The 15,081-nt window shown below is 44.0% G+C and overlaps 1 protein-coding gene across 3 annotated transcripts in view; it reads right to left on the reverse strand.

Annotated features, from left to right (window-relative positions):
- Positions 1-15,081, reverse strand: part of LOC117964098 (proto-oncogene tyrosine-protein kinase Yrk) — a 57,266-nt gene that overhangs the window by 17,954 nt on the left and 24,231 nt on the right. For 2 of the 3 annotated variants that reach the window (XM_058997725.1, XM_058997723.1), the window contains exon 2: positions 9,960-10,020. The exons of the other annotated variant lie outside the window; for it this stretch is intronic. The gene's annotated coding sequence lies outside the window, so the exon portion shown is untranslated. The remainder of the gene's footprint in view (positions 1-9,959; positions 10,021-15,081) is intronic. 3 annotated transcript variants of the gene reach the window in all.

Below are 15,081 nucleotides of genomic sequence, written 5' to 3' on the forward strand. Positions count from 1 at the left end.
TATTTAACTATAATTCTCCAAATAAACTATTCAAAACAAACAAGCAAACATGCATTTTTTATTAATACAGTAGATTATATTACATTATTATTTTGTTTATCACAGTAGATTACCAGCAGTGAAACAGTAAAGACAGGGAGACAGACCAGAGAGAGAGAGAGAGAAAAGGAGGGATTGAAAAAGACAGAGTAGACCTCAAACAGCCATCCACCCAGTCTGCCCTGCTGTGTGATGCCCTGTGATCAGAGAAAGGGAGGGAGAATAATGGGTCTTCAGCTAACCAACCACCTAGGGAGCCTTTTCCACACTAACACCATCAACCTGTGAGCTGCTCTGTGACACCCTTATATACACAGGTAGGCTTCCTCTGACACACACCGACACACATAAGAGTGCTGTACAGCTGGGACCAGCCGCCACTGCTATACCCAGCCAGGATAAGCCACAGCTGGATTGATTGTTTTGAGTATTTTACCTGGATTGCATCAATCAGTTATTTTTATGGGTAACCCTGAGGTACAATCCAGGGTGACTCCCCAGTGCTGTACAAAGCTCTAAATAAATTCAGCTGGGTTTAGAAATGATGAACTGAAATTCCACTGTCTACAAGCAATACAGCACAGAGCAAGCCTGTCATGAAACTAGACTGCTCTCCCCGTCTCATTAAGAGAGTGCTAATCTTCCTTTTCTTCCTTGTTGAAGAGCAATCTCACTGAACTGCCACTTTGGACTCTGAGCCCCTCAAACCCACTGCCTTCCACACTGCAGGCCAGCCCGTTCTCCAACCACTGAGCTCCTCAAACCCACCGCCTTCCACACTGCAGCCCAGCCCATTCTCCAACCACTGAGCTCCTCAAACCCACTGCCTTCCACACTGCAGCCCAGCCCGTTCTCCAACCACTGAGCTCCTCAAACCCACTGCCTTCCACACTGCAGGCCAGTCCGTTCTCCAACCACTGAGCTCCTCAAACCCACTGCCTTCCACACTGGGGCCCAGCCTGTTCTTTCTCTTTCTCTTTCATGCAGATGTTCTGCAATTTAGTTTCTTTTTAATGCTTCCTTTTTTCATAATATTTAACCGCCTCACACGCAGGACATAAAAATAATTCGAAGCGTCTCTCGCAGAGCGCTTGCGAAGGCGCTTTTACAAAAAATGCATCGATTTTAAAACTGTGCAGCATGTAAAGTAACCAGTCATTCTGCAGCCCAAAAATAGAATACCGAGACACATATTAAACAACTTAGAATATACAGCATGCTTTTGTTTTACAGCATGAATTAGAAAATCTAATTTCCAGTGGTCAGTACTAATGACAAACAACTACATGTATTTGATTGTTACATTTTTATTGATTAGTGAATTTTTAAAATATTTTTAGTATGATGTTAGCACAGCAGTCCTGTATTACTGCATAGTTCAATCATTCACAGATTCAGTACCCTCAATACACTATAAAACGTTTTAACAAAACAATCAAACAGCTTGTTTAAATGATTGTGTAATTCTCCACAGCCTAAGATGCAACCCTGTTTAATAATGCAAGCAGCTACAAATGACATATTGCCCTTACCTGTTTGTGATGTTTGCAATTCTTGTAAGTGCTTCTTATTGCAATCACAAGAACATAAGAAAGTTTACAAACGAGAGGAGGCCATTCAGCCCATCTTGCTCGTTTGGTTGTTAGTAGCTTATTGATCCCAGAATCTCATCAAGCAGCTTCTTGAAGGATCTCAGGGTGTCAGCTTCAACAACATTACTGGGGAGTTGGTTCCAAATCCTCTCAATTGTCTGTGTAAAAAAAGTGCCTCCTATTTTCTGTTCTGAATCCCCCTTTATCTAATCTCCTTTTGTGACCCCTGGTCCTTGTTTCTTTTTTCAGGTCAAAAAAGTCCCCATGGGTCGACATTGTCTATACCTTTTAGGATTTTGAATGCTTGAATCAGATCACCGCGTAGTCTTCTTTGTTCAAGACTGAATAGATTCAATTCTTTTAGCCTGTCTGCATACAACATGCCTTTTAAACCCGGGATAATTCTGGTTGCTCTTCTTTGCACTCTTTCTAGAGCAGCAATATCCTTTTTGTAACGAGGTGACCAGAACTGAACAATATTCTAGGTGTGGTCTTACTAATGCATTGTAAAGTTTTAACATTACTTCCCTTGATTTAAATTCAACACTTCTCACAATATATCCGAGCATCTTGTTGGCCATTTTTATAGCTTCCCCACATTGTCTAGATGAAGACATTTCTGAGTCAACATAAACTCCTAGGTCTTTTTCATAGATTCCTTCTTCAATTTCAGTATCTCCCATATGATATTTATAATGCACATTTTTATTGCCTGCGTGCAGTACCTTACACTTTTCTCTATTAAATTTGCCATGTGTCTGCCCAGTTCTGAATGCTGTCTATATCATTTTGAATGAGCTGCTGAAACCGTGTTTCCTATTTTTGTGTCATCTGCAAATTTAACAAGTTTGCTTACTATACCAGAATCTAAATCATTAATGTAGATTAGGAATAGTAGAGGACCTAATACTGATCCCTGTGGTACACCACTGGTTACCTCGCTCCATATGGATTTGATTTAGATTTTTCTTCTGTTCACTCACTTTGCATTTAGTTAATTGATAAATATAATCTATTAACATGTCTATTTTTGAAAGCATTCTTACTTTACAGCATTTTTCACACCTGCCTAAAACTTTTGCACAGTACTGTAGGTAATTTTCCATTTTGGATCTTCTTATAGTTTCCATAAGTTTACATATAACAGAAGTCAGGCTTATTGGTCTGTAGTTACCTGGTTCGGTTTTGTCTCCCTTTTTGTGGATTGGTATTACGTTTTCAATTTTCCAGTCTGTTGGTACAACCCCTGTGTCAAGAGACTGTTGCATGATCTTGGTTAGCGGTTTGTAAATAACTTCTTTCATTTCTTTGAGTACTATTTGGAGGATCTCATCCGGTCCAGGGGATTTGTTTATTTTAAGAGCTCATAGTCCCTTTAACACTTCTGCCTCTGTTATGCTAAAGTTATTTAAAACTGGATAGGAACAGGTCGACATGTCGGGCATGCTGTCCGTATCCTCCTTTGTAAAAACCTGTGAAAAGTAATCATTTAATATATTTGCTATTTTTTTTCTTCATCTATGATTTTGCCATTTGTGTCTCTTAGACATTTAACCTCTTCTTTGAATGTTCTCTTGCTGTTATAATATTGGAAAAACATTTTTGGAATTGGTTTTAGCCCCCTTAGCAATATTGATTTCTATCTCTCTCTTGGCCTTTCTAACTTCCTTTTTGACTTGTGTTTGCAGTTCCAAGTACTCTTTCTGTGTACTTTGTTTTTGGTCCCTTTTAAACGCTCTGTAAAGTGTCTTTTTTCTCTGAATATTTTTTTTTAATTGATCTATTAAACCATTTTGGCCATTTTGTTTTAGATTTAGATTTGTCTACTTTTGGAATGTAATTGTTTTGCGCCTCTAATACTACATTTTTAAAAAACAGCCATCCTTTTTCTGTGGATGTTTGCTCTATTTTACTCCAATCTACTTCGGTTAGTCTCTGTTTCATACCTTCATAGTTTGCCTTTCTAAAATTGTAAACCTTAGCTTTAGTCATTACATTTGGGGTTTTAAAAAGCACTTCAAATGAGACCATGTTGTGGTTTGAGTTTGTTAATGGTTCTCAGAACTCTGTTTTAGTTATTCTGTCTTCATTATTTGAAAAGACTAAATCAAGGCATGCCTCCCCTCTAGTTGGTGCCTTGACAAATTGCGTTAGGAAGCAGTCATTTGTCATTTCCACCATTTCAATTTCATCTGTCGTGCTCCCCACCGGGTTTTCCCATTAGATATGGGGGAAGTTGAAATCCCCCATTAGTATGGCTTCTCCTTTGCTGCACGCATTTCCAATGTCATTGTATAACAGATTATTTTGCTCTGTGTCAGAATTTGGCGGTCTATAGCATGCCCCTATTATTATACCCTTTTGAATTGTTGTCCATTATTCTGACCTATATTGATTCTGTGTTGTTTTTTCTTCCAATTTTAACACCTGGGCATTTCTGATGTATAGCACTACCCCTCCGCCTCTTCTGTCCTGTCTGTCTTTCCTATACAGTGTATACCCACTAATATTATATTCGTCTCCATCACTCTCGGTTAACCAAGTTTCTGTAACACCTATCACATCGTAGTTACTTGTTAGTGCAGTAGCTTCAAGTTCTAACATTTTGTGTCTGAGACTTCTAGCATTTAGATAAATGCATTTAATGGCTGTCTTACCTGAGCAAAACAAAATGAAACTTGATCCGAAGTGGCCGATCACTAGCCAGAGACACAGAGATACTGTGGCTGCTGTAGCCTGCGTTACATGTATCTGCAGATACTGTGGCTGCTGTAGCCTGCGTTACCTGTATCTACAGAGATACTGTGGCTGCTGTAGCCTGCGTTACATGTATCTGCAGATACTGTGGCTGCTGTAGCCTGCGTTACATGTATCTACAGATACTGTGGCTGCTGTAGCCTGCGTTACATGTATCTACAGATACTGTGGCTGCTGTAGCCTGCGTTACATGTATCTACAGATACTGTGGCTGCTGTAGCCTGCGTTACATGTATCTACAGAGATACTGTGGCTGCTGTAGCCTGCGTTACATGTATCTACAGAGATACTGTGGCTGCTGTAGCCTGCGTTACATGTATCTACAGATACTGTGGCTGCTGTAGCCTGCGTTACATGTATCTACAGATACTGTGGCTGCTGTAGCCTGCGTTACATGTATCTACAGAGATACTGTGGCTGCTGTAGCCTGCGTTACATGTATCTACAGATACTGTGGCTGCTGTAGCCTGCGTTACATGTATCTGCAGATACTGTGGCTGCTGTAGCCTGCGTTACATGTATCTGCAGATACTGTGGCTGCTGTAGCCTGCGTTACATGTATCTGCAGATACTGTGGCTGCTGTAGCCTGCGTTACATGTATCTACAGCAACCAGATAGAACTGAAGAGATGCAACTAGATCACAAGTGTTTGCAATAAGAAGCAAGAAGGAATGATTGCAAACACCAGAACAAATGAAGCAGACTGTAAAAAATACAAACAAGAAATAAAATGTAAAGTTACTTGCAATTTAAACAAGTGTCTTTTGATGGATTAATATGTATTTCCTTTAATATTACATATGAGCATGTATGTATGTATCCATCACTGTAAACACAGCTGCTGTTTTAAAACATAAAGGAAACAGCATTTAACAGTTAGATACGGATACAGCAGATAGATTGAAAGAGAAATAGAGACAGACAGACAGACAGGCAGGCAGACAACAGAGACAGACAGACAGATACAGCAGATAGACTGATTGAAAGAGAAATAGAGACAGACAGACAGGCAGGCATGCAGACAACAGAGACAGACAGACAGATACAGCAGATAGACTGATTGAAAGAGAAATAGAGACAGACAGGCAGGCAGACAGACAGACAGATAGATAAATAAACAGCGACAGACCGACAGATACAGCAGATAGACAGATTGAAAGAGAAAGAGAGACAGACAGACAGACAGACAGACAGATAAATAGATACAGACAGACAGGCAGGCAGGCAGACAGATAGAGAAATATAGACAGACAGACAGATACAGCAGATAGACAGATTGATAGAGAAATAGAGACAGACAGGCAGGCAGACAGGCACCAGACAGACCTACAGCAGATAGACAAACAGATAGATAGAGACAGATAGATAATGATTGTAACCTGACAAGTTAGTATTATTATTTATTTCTTAGCAGGTCTGTTCAAGTTTTAGATATTTAAAAGCTTGAGGTGCTAAGCAGTAAATAGAAAATATCAGTTCTGTGAATGCTGCACTCCCACAGCCCTGCCAGGACTGGGATTTTTACAATAAAGCTGATCCTTAGTCATGAGTTCTGCGTCCACTCCCTTCTGCAATATTTCTATCAGCTCTTTGAGACAATCCCTATCTTGGAAACACCAGCGTGTGCGCTCGCCAGCCATTGTTCTGAACTCCCAGGGCAGCTGTGAAACACAGACTCATAATGTGAATGCTACGAGTGCAGAGAGGCAGCCCATACACCTCACACAGCATTCAGAGGCAAAACTCGACACTGTACGAGTACAGAGAGGCAGCCCATACACCACACACAGCATTCAGAGGCAAAACTACACACTGTACGAGTACAGAGAGGCAGCCCATGTGTGCGAGTACAGAGAGGCAGCCCATACACCACACACAACATTCAGAGGCAAAACTCGACACTGTACGAGTACAGAGAGGCAGCCCATACACCACACACAGCATTCAGAGGCAAAACTCGACACTGTACGAGTACAGAGAGGCAGCCCATACACCACACACAGCATTCAGAGGCAAAACTACACACTGTACGAGTACAGAGAGGCAGCCCATGTGTGCGAGTACAGAGAGGCAGCCCATACACCACACACAACATTCAGAGGCAAAACTACACACTGTACGAGTACAGAGAGGCAGCCCATACACCTCACACAGCATTCAGAGGCAAAACTACACACTGTACGAGTACAGAGAGGCAGCCCATACACCACACACAGCATTCAGAGACAAAACTACACACTGTACGAGTACAGAGAGGCAGCCCATACACCGCACACAGCATTCAGAGGCAAAACTACACGCTGTACGAGTACAGAGAGGCAGCCCATACACCTCACACAGCATTCAGAGACAAAACTACACGCTGTACGAGTACAGAGAGGCAGCCCATACACCACACACAGCATTCAGAGGCAAAACTACACGCTGTACGAGTACAGAGAGACAGCCCATACACCGCACACAGCATTCAGAGGCAAAACTACACACTGTACGAGTACAGAGAGGCAGCCCATACACCACACACAGCATTCAGAGGTAAAACTAGACACTGTACGAGTACAGAGAGGCAGCCCATACACCACACACAGCATTCAGAGGCAAAACTACACGCTGTACGAGTACAGAGAGGCAGCCCATACACCACACACAGCATTCAGAGGCAAAACTACACACTGCACGAGTACAGAGAGGCAGCCCATGTGTGCGAGTACAGAGAGGCAGCCCATACACCTCACACAGCATTCAGAGGCAAAACTACACACTGTACGAATACAGAGAGGCAGCCCATACACCTCACACAGCATTCAGAGACAAAACTACACACTGTACGAGTACAGAGAGGCAGCCCATACACCTCACACAGCATTCAGAGGCAAAACTAGACACTGTACGAGTACAGAGAGACAGCCCATACACCTCACACAGCATTCAGAGACAAAACTACACACTGTACGAGTACAGAGAGGCAGCCCATACACCTCACACAGCATTCAGAGACAAAACTACACACTGTACGAGTACAGAGAGGCAGCCCATACACCACACACAGCATTCAGAGGCAAAACTACACACTGTACGAGTACAGAGAGGCAGCCCATACACCTCACACAGCATTCAGAGACAAAACTACACACTGTACGAGTACAGAGAGGCAGCCCATACACCACACACAGCATTCAGAGGCAAAACTACACGCTGTACGAGTACAGAGAGGCAGCCCATACACCACACACAGCATTCAGAGACAAAACTACACACTGTACGAGTACAGAGAGACAGCCCATACACCACACACAGCATTCAGAGGCAAAACTACACACTGTACGAGTACAGAGAGACAGCCCATACACCGCACACAGCATTCAGAGACAAAACTACACACTGTACGAGTACAGAGAGGCAGCCCATACACCTCACACAGCATTCAGAGGCAAAACTACACACTGTACGAATACAGAGAGACAGCCCATACACCACACACAGCATTCAGAGGCAAAACTACACGCTGTACGAGTACAGAGAGACAGCCCATACACCTCACACAGCATTCAGAGGCAAAACTACACGCTGTACGAGTACAGAGAGGCAGCCCATACACCACACACAGCATTCAGAGGCAAAACTACACGCTGTACGAGTACAGAGAGACAGCCCATACACCACACACAGCATTCAGAGGCAAAACTACACGCTGTACGAGTACAGAGAGGCAGCCCATACACCTCACACAGCATTCAGAGACAAAACTACACACTGTACGAGTACAGAGAGGCAGCCCATACACCTCACACAGCATTCAGAGGCAAAACTACACACTGTACGAATACAGAGAGGCAGCCCATACACCACACACAGCATTCAGAGACAAAACTACACACTGTACGAATACAGAGAGGCAGCCCATACACCACACACAGCATTCAGAGACAAAACTACACACTGTACGATTACAGAGAGACAGCCCATACACCACACACAGCATTCAGAGGTAAAACTACATGTGGACCTGCAACGGCACTGCCTGGGAAACAACATGGTAACACAAGGGCAATGAAACAGGGATGCAACAAGCTCTTTGCTTTACACTGATACTGCTCAACAGGAAATGCATATTGTCACTCTGGGTCCCTGATAGATTATGTTTCATAAAATAATATATCGAAAAAATTCATTATTCATTAAGTTGACATTTAGGTTCTTTTTCGGTTTCTTTTTGTTTTTAATTAATTCTGATGATTAACGATATTTGCAAACTGAAACAGTGTAAAGAGGAGAGTTCAGTAGCAATGCAAGACAGATTATAGTTCCAGTGCAAATCTGTCACTGTATTTCAAAAGCTAAAATCTCTACTGCGACACAGTGACTCAATACCTTTAGAATTCCAGGCCCCACCCAAGCAGGGGGCTAGATTTAAGATCTAAGCCCAGCCACTGACTCACTGGCAGGCAGAGCCCCTGGGACTGGTGAAGTCACTTCTCCGAGTCCCACCCTCCTCAGAATAAATAAATAAATTACATTTCCCCTTGGAAATCACATGACTTAGCTTTCACACTGTCCCAGCCCTGCCCAGGGTAGAGTAATGGTTTACATCTGAGGGGCTGGGGATAGGGGGAGATTGTAGACTAGTGGTTAGAGTGGAGAGACTGGGAGCGAGGGAGGCAGTGTGATATAGTGAGGCTGAGGAAGCCTGGCTCAATATGAACAGACTAATTATAGCTACACTGGCTCATGTGAACAGATTGATTATAGCTACACTGGCTCATGTGAACAGATTCTAATACATGCTGACCACGAGTACTGCCTTCATTCATTTACAATGCGCTTAAAGCAGTCTCACAGTCACGTTTAGCTTCATCCTAACATACAAACACTGTTTACTTGATTCAGCCGTTTACACTGTTGTGACATGCAGACCTTGTTGGCTCTCCAGTTTGTTCAGACAGAAGAAACTCAAAGTCAAGCTGAAGAACAAGAGTGTGTGATTCATGTCTTCATCAGGACCCGAGGAAACACAACACTGACCACGGCAGGAGCCAAACACTCGTCTGCTTGAGTTTTACACCCTGACTCACATCAGATATAAAGAGTGACCACACCCTCAGAAAAGCAAAATCCATCTGAAGTTATGTTTCCTCTGCCTCAAACCTTGCTGTGAACCCCCTACCAAGTACTGTGCTGTTCCAGTGACTGTCCTCCCCTCCCTCTGCAAGCAGGTTCATTCAGGTCTCAGTGAGTATGGGTGGTAAAGCACTGTGCTGTTCCAGTGACTGCCCTCCCCTCCCTCTGCAAGCAGGTTCATTCAGGTCTCAGTGTGGAGAATGGGTAGTAAAGCACTGTGCTGTTCCAGTGACTGCCCTCCCCTCCCTCTGCATGCAGGTTCATGGTTCAACTAGGGATGGAAATCAGACTCCTATTGCATAGCAGTGTCACCCATTCTAGGCTTTACTACAAGCATGATTAGCCACAGTGTGTATAAGTAACAAGGCTTTATTAAACTCCTAGTCACACCAGGAATGGATTAGACTGCTCTGCAACTGGAGTCTTACTTCCACCCCTGCAGCCTCACTTACCAGGGATGCGGTTTGACCATTCAGATCATCTGTGCAGTCCTGTCCCAGCAGACTGGAGCTCCTGAGGGCAGAGAGACAGGGAGAGGGTGTGTGAGTCTGCACAGCAAGGGGCTGGAGCTTCCCTTTCACAGAGCACAGCAGGAAGCATTTCATCAGCCAGAGCAGTAACCGGACCGGGTCATTGCACAAGGAGCTGGGCTGTGCCGTGAACAAGACTGCCACTAACATGCATCTCCTGCCAGCTGCAAATCCAAAACCAAATCAACAGCATGGACAGAACAGAATACAAAAACTAAATGGTAATGGACAGTTACCTAGATGTCATGAGGTATGCAAACGAGGAGGAGTCAGTATCATGGTGAAGCAGATTCACTCAAATGACTGATTTATGTGACTTTTGTGTTCTCAAGTTGCTTCTTAAAATGCAAGTGAGACATACAGACGGACGGAATTTCATAGAAACAACAGACCAAGTATGATGCGTGTCTGACAGCCTCCACTAGTAAGTGACGAGCGGGGATAGCTTACTGCATGTACAGCTGTGCAGGGGGAAGTACACTTGCAAATTATTATTATTATTATTATTATTTATTTCTTAGCAGACGCCCTTATCCAGGGCGACTTACAATCGTAAGCAAAAACATTTCAAGCGTTACAATACAAGTAATACAGGGTTTCTTTTTCTTGTGGGAATTCCACATGGACATTCTGAAGTGATTTCCACCGTGTGCAAAGCTCATGCAACACAGATCAACTCTCCCCATCTCAGCAGCTAGTGGAAAAAAATGTAAAATGTTGATAAAATTACTGCAACAGTTACCAAAGTGTCCTGAGCTTTACAGCACACAGGTGGGGCTAACATGTTACTGACAAGCTTAGTACTGTATATGAGAACAACCTTCATCACACAAGCAGCTACAATCCCACTCTGAACCAGAAAGCATCAGAATGCACTCCAAAGAATCCGAATGCACTCCAAAGAAGCAGAATGCACTCCAAAGGCACAGGACATTCAGGAGGCATAATGTGGATGATGACGTCACAGCGGTAATCGCCGGTGTCATCACCTGGATACGTGTCATTTCTGTTTTCTTATCTGCACTGTTAACACCCTGTTGATCGGATGAAACGTATCACCACAAGTGTTAAGTAAGTGTTCACGTGCTCCTGTCTGAACAATCTCAACTCAAAACCCTTCGAAAACCAGACAGGAGGACCACACCTCAGCTGCCAGAAAGGGACAGTAAGAAACCTCTTCTCCACTCAAGAGCAGCAGGAACCACAGTACTGTCTACAGTGTGCAGTCTACAGTGTGCAGTCCACAGTGTGCAGTCTAGTGTACAATGTGCAGTCTACAGTGTGCAGTCTAGTCTACAGTGTGCAGTCTACAGTGTGCAGTCCACAGTGTGCAGTCTACAATGTGCAGTCTACAGTGTGCAGTCTAGTCTACAGTGTGCAGTCTACAGTGTGCAGTCTAGTGTACAGTGTACAGTGTGCAGTGTGCAGTGTGCAGTCTACAGTGTGCAGTCTAGTGTACAGTGTGCAGTGTGCTGTGTGCAGTCTAGTGTACAGTGTACAGTGTGCAGTCTACCTTATGCAGTCTACAGTATACTCAGGGCTGATACAAGGCAGGTTTTAGACAGGATCGACACCCAGCTTGTCTGCAGTCAGGCTGTCTTTCAGCTGGTCAGAAACACCTACCTGGCCTCTGCCTTTACTGGCAAGCTGTTGCACAATGAACAGGATTTAATGATGTTTCACTGAAGAATCCAAGCTGGCTCAAAATAAACACAATACTATAATGTATTCCTCACACACACACACACACACACACCTCTCACTGGGGGGAGGCTGTTTACTGGTACGCCTCTATCTCTCCCCATTGAGGGTGCGACAGGAAGCCAGAGCAGGAATGTAAATCGCTGCACTTCCTGTTTTCCTGGGGATCAAACACTTTCTACCGAAAGAGAGTGGGAGCCCAAGGACAGGAATCCCATGAACGGTGATGAACACAGCCCAGGCACCGAGCCCGGCTGGAGAGCACAGTGTACATAGCAGCTGTCCCAGGAGACAAGGGCAGGCACTCTGCAATCACTGGAGGAAAGAAATTAACAGTGGAACCCAAACCATTTGGATTCCAGAAGCTTTAATTACAGCAATTTGAGTTTGTGTTTAAACAACGGTGTCTGTTTGGAGAGCAGCTTCAAAATGTCCTCCCTATTCTATTCAGTGGCATCTGCAATCCTGCACAGCTGACCTGGCTTCAGTTACTCCAACACTGACGACTTCCCATTCTCTCAAAATCTTTACCTGGCTTCAATGCATTTCCTTTTATTTGCATTCCAGTTTAAAGTCTCCTTTCTGCTTTGAGCTTGTCTGGAGAAACCTAACTGCGCTGCAAAGAACAGCCTTCCTCATTCAACCCATCCAGGGCCAGAAGACCCCTGGTGCAGTGCACAGACAATTTAAATATGCCAAAAATAGTTACTTGTGTAGTCTACGGTACGTACTGTACTTCCTTCCTTGTCTTGCGATATTCTTAAATTAAATTAAAGCACTGAAAAGCATAGGGAAGCTCAGGGTACAGACGAGTAAAAACATGGAAGCGACTGCAGAATTATCGTGCAAATGATGGTAAACTTCCATATATAGAAATAGGTTTGTTTTATTCATGCGTTCTGTTTTTGTGGACCGTTTATTTTAGATCTACGGTTTTTCTTTTTTTTGATTTTACTGTGCCAGGGTCTGTTTGCGCTTCCCATAATTAAATTGTAATGTTTACTTTACTTCCAGAAGGACGTTCTAAATCGCTGCGAATATTTTTTATAATGAGATGCAAACTCCGCTCTCTCGTGTATAATGAGCAGTATTTTATGCTGTTCGTAAACTTGTGGTGATTTTACTGTAGGTGTTCACAAAAAATAGATGCTTAGTACATCGCACGCAGAAATTCTACACAGGCCGGAGGCTACGAATTCGCAGTATTTAATACATAGAGCCCAAAATGAAGAAATTAATTTTAAACAGATTACAAATATGTCAACTAAAAATAAAGGTCCCCCACATCCTGTTCCTCAGAGCAGTCCGTAGCGAGAGAGTCTACAGCTACAAAGGAGCGAGTGCCACAAATCTCATGACAGCTCAATAATTAAATATAGGACATTTATTAATGTCACTGCAGTCGAAACACCACACAAAACATACCACTGCACCGCCACTCAGTCACACAGACAGACACACGCACACACAGATAGTGAATCAAGTGTGTTTGAATGTTTTAACCCTTTAAGGTACAAGGGACATTTGTCAAATAAAATGATGCTACCTTTCTTATTTTTACAATGAGGTGTACGAAACAGGGTTTTAAAATTCACTGACAGATTGGACCTAGTCATCCGAATCGTCAGTTTTCTCGTGATACTTGAGTCATATAATACATTACTCTCTAATGTATTTTCAGAAGAAATCATTTGAACAGGCGCTCAGTTCCTTGTGTACTATAAATAAGTAATTCTAAGGGTGATAACTAATACTGTGAGACAAGCAGAGTGACTGGCTTTCATTTCATAATAACTCACTAGATTTGACAGCCTTTCTCAAACCCGTCTTACCTGTTGTGCACTTGCATTAGCTACAGAGCTCTCAAATGTCCAGTTTTGAAAAGAAACTATACTAGGTTAAAGAAATATTTCCTGTTAAGTGCTTTCGAACAGTAACATGCTTTCACCCAGAATGCACTGCTGAGGTAAAATTACCCAGGAAGTGCAGGTGTAAAAGATTTCTGAGAACATAGAACGGATAACTTTCTTTAACCTATAGCAGTACCGGGTATCATGTCTTGAAATAAGAAAATACAGGTGCTTCTTTCAGAACTGCACATCTGAGCCCTCTAGTGACTGGAGGTGCACCACAGGTAAGAATAATTAGCTACGTGACGAAGGCGGCACACAGCGAGCCGGGGGGTCTGAGTTTGTGGTTTCAGAGCGGACAGGGAGGCGAGCCCTGTTTCACTCGCCGACTTGTCTGCTCAAATGAAGCTGACAGCAGCTGCCTTCACTTCCCTTGTATGAACATTTTGATACATTACGAAATGCATTGCTTCAGGCTGATTAGTCAAGTACACTCATGTTTTGGCCTGAGATGGAATTTAACTAGCTAAGATGGCGGGGTTCTGAGAATGCTAACTACCTCCTGCAGACACAGCCCTCAGTAACACCTGCAGACATAGCCCTCAGTAACACCTCCTGCAGACACAGCCCTCAGTAACACCTCCTACAGACACAGCCCTCAGTAACACCTCCTGCAAACACAGCCCTCAGTAACACCTCCTGCAAACACAGCCCTCAGTAACACCTGCAGACACAGCCCTCAGTAACACCTCCTATAGACACAGCCCTCAGTAACACCTCCTGCAAACACAGCCCTCAGTAACACCTCCTGCAAACACAGCCCTCAGCAACACCTCCTGCAAACACAGCCCTCAGTAACACCTCCTGCAAACACAGCCCTCAGTAACACCTCCTGCAGACACAGCCCTCAGCAACACCTCCTGCAAACACAGCCCTCAGTAACACCTCCTGCAAACACAGCCCTCAGTAACACCTCCTGCAGACACAGCCCTCAGTAACACCTCCTGCAGACACAGCCCTCAGTAACACCTCCTGCAGACACAGCCCTCAGTAACACCTCCTGCAAACACAGCCCTCAGTAACACCTCCTGCAAACACAGCCCTCAGTAACACCTCCTGCAAACACAGCCCTCAGTAACACCTCCTGCAGACACAGCCCTCAGTAACACCTCCTGCAGACACAGCCCTCAGTAACACCTCCTGCAGACACAGCCCTCAGTAACACCTCCTACAGACACAGCCCTCAGTAACACCTCCTGCAAACACAGCCCTCAGTAACACCTCCTGCAAACACAGCCCTCAGTAACACCTCCTGCAAACACAGCCCTCAGTAACACCTCCTACAGACACAGCCCTCAGTAACACCTCCTGCAAACACAGCCCTCAGTAACACCTCCTGCAGACACAGCCCTCAGTAACACCTCCTGCAAACACAGCCCTCAGTAACACCTCCTACAGACACAGCCCTCAGTAACACCTCCTGCAAACACAGC

Source organism: Acipenser ruthenus, chromosome 23, assembly GCF_902713425.1.
Source record: "Acipenser ruthenus chromosome 23, fAciRut3.2 maternal haplotype, whole genome shotgun sequence".
In the NCBI taxonomy this organism is placed as follows: Eukaryota; Metazoa; Chordata; class Actinopteri; order Acipenseriformes; family Acipenseridae; genus Acipenser; species Acipenser ruthenus.